At 30.9% G+C, this 5,954-nt stretch overlaps 1 long non-coding RNA gene across 5 annotated transcripts; it reads left to right on the top strand.

Moving 5' to 3' along the window:
- Window positions 1-207: 207 nt before the first annotated feature.
- LOC139876759 (uncharacterized) lies at window positions 208-4,899 on the top strand. Of its 5 annotated transcripts, none has more exons than XR_011768274.1 (6): window positions 208-575; window positions 1,331-1,443; window positions 1,761-1,881; window positions 2,043-3,742; window positions 3,954-4,005; window positions 4,471-4,899. It is a non-coding gene; the product is annotated as an uncharacterized lncRNA (long non-coding RNA). The 5 variants fall into 5 exon arrangements; XR_011768273.1 differs by having other exon boundaries at window positions 1,761-2,081; window positions 3,665-3,742; XR_011768275.1 differs by having other exon boundaries at window positions 1,761-2,081; window positions 2,494-3,742.
- Window positions 4,900-5,954: the final 1,055 nt, after the last annotated feature.

Raw genomic sequence — 5,954 nt, 5'->3', positions numbered from 1 at the left:
TAATCCTAGGTAATTAACAATGCTTAATTAAAATTAAATCAAACAATATTACACGTGGCAATGCAACTACGGGCACTTTGAAACAATTAGGAGGTTACACTGTTGAAAACCATTTAGGCCGCTCCAATATTTTTTTTTTTTTTTTTTTGAGATTTCAAAATAAGGGTTTCAATACTTCAATAGATAACATCCAGGCATCAAAACTTATCATCTTCACCACAACAATTAGGGTTCATTGTCTCATAGCCATCAAATACGTTTTCATTCCTTATTTTAGGGTTCCTTCTCTTGCTCTTTTTCTGAAACACATTCCAAAAACTTCATCGTCAATTCCAATCGTGTTCCGCCTGATTATCGATCTCCTAGCAAATATCGCTTCCAATTATCCCTACCAAAGGCCTGCCTAATTTTCCCGATTACGTGATCGTCACCGATTAATCGTGTTACAATTTGGATTTCGCTACTCATCGCTAAATCCGTTGTAATCTGATACAAACTCAATTCCGATTTCATAACGTTCCCATCAAATTTCGATTACGATTTCACCCATGCTGAAGGATTCATTTTTTACAAAGGTATTTGTGTTTTGTAGTTTGATTTCATCTTAAACACTTCCATCTTATTTTGATTATGACTTCATTATTAAGTTAAGGTTTTAGTAAACTAAATGTATCTTTGTTTCTATATCAGGATTTTTGTTTATAATTATGTTGTAAAAATAGTTTGATTTTTATCTATATCCAAAGTTGTGCTGGTATAGCGCATTGATGAATGATGGCACTGTATGTTTTTAGTCCAATTTTTATTGCATCTTATACCATCTTTTCTCAATTTCATCTTTATTGAATTAATTTGTTAGGTACGTGTTTTAACTTTTTTTAATTGTATCAGTTAAACAACTTTGGTAGATGAGGTTAAATTGATACATACCTTCAATTTCAAGTTCTAATTGTTCTAAAAATGGTGACTAATTAAGAAAATGATGTGCGCTGTTTTTGTTTAACGATTGGTTTGTTAAATGATTTCAAGGTCTACTATGCTATATTCTTGGTTGTTTATGTTAATTTGTCATTTGTTCGTCGTTATAATATCAGTCAAAGTCTACTATGACTATGCCATATATGTTTGCACAATGTTTGTTATATGTGTTTCATGTGGTATGTCAAAAATAAGTGTTATGTTTCAATAATCTTTCATTGTTGGTTGCTGAATTCGATGACTCTGTAACTAATAAGTTACTGTTTGGGTATCTGACATCAAACGTTTAGGTTTGAAAAAAATTGGCCTTACATGAAATCTCATTTTCATATTAATTGAAATGGATTTGCAGGTATTGCACATACTTGATGAATAGATTGGACTTTATGAGTTGATGAAAGGTGTTTGATGAGCTCGGTTATTATTGGTACTTTTCAGTTGGAATGAAGTTCATTGACGTTAAAGGTTTAGTTAATCATTTTAAATTATTTTGATTTTAAGCGTTTTATAGCTCTAGCTATATGCTTTATTATGATGTTTATATAAAAATGCACACTATGAACAGTTTTATAGCTTTATAGGTTTTGTTATAGACGCTTATATTATAATACACATTACTAACTGATAGTGTATATTATTTTTATATTCAGTTAAGTTTAGTTAAATTGTTCTCCTTTAAATAGGTTCATGGTGTTTATGATTCTTATCTGAAGGATTACATCATCATTATTCTATACAAACTCTTGATCTATTGAAAACTATTTTCTGTCGCAATGTAGCAGTCGGTGAAAACATATTTAAAATCCCATGTCTGGATTGGCGCTCTGAATGGGTTTAATATCGCCCCATTCAATAGTATTGTATCCGAATGGACCGAATCACTCTGTGTCAACCATTTCATTGGTAAGTATTAAATACGCTTTACTTCATAATTTATTTTTGCATATAATTTTATGTTGTATACAAACCTAATTGACGCATTTGTTTACTAATGGATATTCACCAACATATTATTTGACGAATTATTGAAATCGGTGTTAAAAAACCATGGGACAATGGTAAAGATGCTCCTACCCAGCTCATCGAATTTACAGGGATTTGGAGTAAGTCAACTTGCACATATTACTTTCTTTCATTTATCTATTATGAGTTAAGTGTACAACGACATATTTTTGTGACTATCAGTTTAGTATAATCACGTTGTGAACGTCGTTTACATAAAACTCATGTGGTTCGTTTCTTCTATATATTGGATTTAAGGTTAGCGCCACATTTTATGGTAATGATCTCTTAAATGGTTGCTTCGAAGCGTTAAATGGTAGTTAGTTGAGTTTAAGGATGTTTAAGTCAAGTTGGTCTGAAGGTGTACATGTTTTTATGTGGATGCATCTATCGATAAGTTTTCCTAAAATTAAGTGAAGGCTGTGCTTTGCTACGTTAGTATATATTTTTAGGTTGATAGTATTTGCTAGAGATAGGATAGTGATTGGTGTCCGGGTATTGGGTTCAATGCAGCTAAATTTCGGAGGCTACCAGGCCCCACAAAGATATGGAATACTTTGCTTGCACGAAACAACGTTTTTGCTAATGATGAATTCACGTGTTGGACGAGTGTGGTAAAGAAGATCAATTTTAGGTGGTTTGATTGGGCTACAAGAACAAAGTTATACTATTCTCATGAATATCATGTATAAGATACAAATTAATGGTTTTAGTTGTAATCTAAATTTTTCGTTTCAGGTTGTGCGTGTTAGTTAGGCTTATGTTTACGCCTCTTTATGGGTATGTGTATTCCTTATGATACTGTGCCTATTGATCTTATATAGGCTAAAAAAGATTAAGATGGGGCCTTGCTTTGTAATTGGGTCAAGCCATCAATTTTTTTGGCGCGTGTTCTTTTTTTAATTTTATATATAATCTGTTTTTTGACAAAAAAAAAAAAGAAAAAGAAAAAAACTATGCTGATCAGGGCTGATTATGTGAAAAACAAAGCCCGAGTTTTTTTTTTTTTTTTTTTTTTTTTTTTCCCATTGTGGCTCTTCCGTATGCTAAGGAAAAAACTATTTCGGTATATTAACACCACATACATTTGTTTCATTAATCTGGCCTTTTTTATCGAATAAGGTAGACACACAGTGTTTCATTAAATGTACTAAAGGGCCATTGGCCTGGCGGTATCGTGGTGGCCCTCTTAACTAAGAGGTTGAGGGTTCAAGTCCCGTCGTAGACATATTTCGTGGATTATTGTAAATATTCATGTAAAGTGTGTGTGAGTTTGTCTTTCAAAAAAAAAAAAGTGTTTCATTAAATGTTCTCGGAAAAAACTATTTTATTGTTTTTTAATTGTTATTACTTATGTTGTTTTTGATTGTTTTTTGTTGTTCGTTGTTGTCCTCTATTTCACTACTATTGTTGAAACAGGTGGTAAATGTGTTGTTCTCCATACTTGCTCTTTAGTTTATAAATAACAATGTTAATACTGCCTATTACCCACCACAATGCCACATACTAACAGTGCCTTTTACGTCTTATGCAGCAAACAAGTCGTCAAATAAACCCTATGGAATTAACCGCGCCTTTTAAATCAGCGATTATATCTAATTTATGCGTTTATTAGTTAAGTGATATTGTGTATGGTGATTGATTAATTCGTGTGTATGTGTTTTTTTGGTGTTATTGTTTTTAGGGCTTCAGAAGTTTAACAAAGATGGCAGGAATTTCGGAACACTTGAATTTGTTATTGGATTTCGATTAATTATACATAGTAAGTTGATGTCTTTCACTTTTATGGATCATTTGTAATGAAATCTTAACTAAGTACCAAATAATAGTTGGCTCAATGATTAAGATTGTGAATCTATCATTTCATCAGTTCTATATATCATGTAATACTAATTGACTTTGTCATGTGACTTCATAGACATATTAATTTACTACTAAAACTAACACTGATGTTCTATTATTCTGTATTTCAGGCATTTAGAGTATCAATTTGCCTCTATACATACAATCTCAAATTTGGTGGAGGTAAGACCACATTTCAAGCCTTTACAGTAACAATCTAGAAACAATTTCATTCATATTTATTTAAAATTAGTATAAAGCCGTATTCGATAGGCTTTTAATTGGTTGAGGTAAAACGACATTTCACCGCATTCGATGGGCTTTTATGAATCAAAAACCGAGGATTGTTAAAATGTAAAAAAAAAAAAGTAGAGTCAAAAAAGTGATATTTCTTAAAGAATATAAGTAATAGTATTGAATCATATGTACACATAATAGATGGTGAAATGGGTAGAAATTCCAATATGACTAATAACCATCGAGGTGTATCTGAGTGCACCAAGTTCCAGTATTCAAACCTTAGGCACACTATAGGTCGCAATATGGGCGGGCTAACCGGAGGGAAATTTTTCTTAGACGTTTATTTATTTAACATTTACAAACAAGTGTTTTTTTTTTTTTTTTTTTAATAAATTCTTATTCCTATAGATCGCAATATGGGCGGGTTAACCGGCGAAGATTGAAGACAACACACACCATGCTTTTATTTGTATATTTTGGAGAGTGACTTGCAGCCATCATGACATACTTGCAAAAGTCAAGAGCAAACAAGAAGACTCTATTGGATAACTCTAAAATAAACCTGTGAGGAAGAGTCATTGCCCGAGGTTGTTATATTGCTCTAAATGTTCTTGCCAATCAAATTACTTTTGTATGCAACCATGAAAACAGTCGTGCACGTCTAAAGGTGATATTTCGCCATGTTCTGATGTTTTTCGAAACCACAACTACCATGTTTGCTACTGTTGGTGATGTATTTTGTGTTTTGCTAATGTCGAATTTAGCAGCCTTAATCTACGTGTTTTGTGTAAAATAAAAATACTTGAGCAGATTATATTTATTTCATTTACAATAATACATGTGATAATGTCGTTATCATACCGTTAATTGATATAATATTATACGATTCCAGTTTATTTGATTAACAGTAGCCGTGCAACGCACGGGCTCTTAAATCTAGTATATATATATATATATATATATATATATATATATATATATATATATATATATATATATATATATATATATAGACATTTTATTGTTTTATTTTGTCTTTTCCTTAAAATTTATAATTTACTCCCCTCATACTTGGGTATTAATTATAATTTATTATGGGTACAAAAGATAAATTCAGAGGTATAAAAGTTAAATTCACTATTTAATATAAACTCACCGAATAAAATCCACCAAAATCTTTTAACGGATTTATCTTTCTGTTCACTGCGAGTTAGGTTCCACCGCCATCACCGTTCAACTCAAAATAATTTTCCGAACAAAACGCAATAAATTTTATTCGAAACCGAGCTTCGATGCACTACCAGCGAAACATTTACTTTTAGCAATAAATATGAAAGTTATTTGAATTTACAGTTTTAGTCCTTAAAATATTTATGAACACGCAAATATAACTATTATAATATTATGTATACATGACGACTCCCCCAAGTACCATTATTTTGCTGAAATGATTAACAACTTTTCTAAAATTAAACTCGTGGTTATACTTTTATTCAAAAAATAATTGTACTTAATAATTCTAAAATAATATAGCTTATACTTTACTAATATTACCTTACATGACAAATTTTCAGTGTACTCTAAATATTGTGTAGTATATAATTTATATATTAAAAAGATATTAATGGTGAGAAAAAAAGTTGCAGACATTAAGTTACTAACACTACCCAAAATCACTTTTAAAATTTGTCAACACCAATGGCTCTTAATCTCAAAAGAACTTTTAAAATTCGTAACACCACGGGCTCTTAAACTCAAAAGGAATTTTTCAAATTTGTCAACACCACGGGCTCTTAAACTCAAAAGAATTTAAAACTTGTCAACATCACGGACTCTTAAATAATTCTCATAACTTTCCTATTTTTTTAGTATCTCTATTTACATGCTAATAT

The sequence above is a fragment of the Rutidosis leptorrhynchoides genome, chromosome 11 (genome assembly GCF_046630445.1).
Source record: "Rutidosis leptorrhynchoides isolate AG116_Rl617_1_P2 chromosome 11, CSIRO_AGI_Rlap_v1, whole genome shotgun sequence".
Taxonomy (NCBI): domain Eukaryota; kingdom Viridiplantae; phylum Streptophyta; class Magnoliopsida; order Asterales; family Asteraceae; genus Rutidosis; species Rutidosis leptorrhynchoides.
Note: the sequence above shows the minus strand (reverse complement) of the source record. Positions and strands in the feature narration are given on the sequence as shown.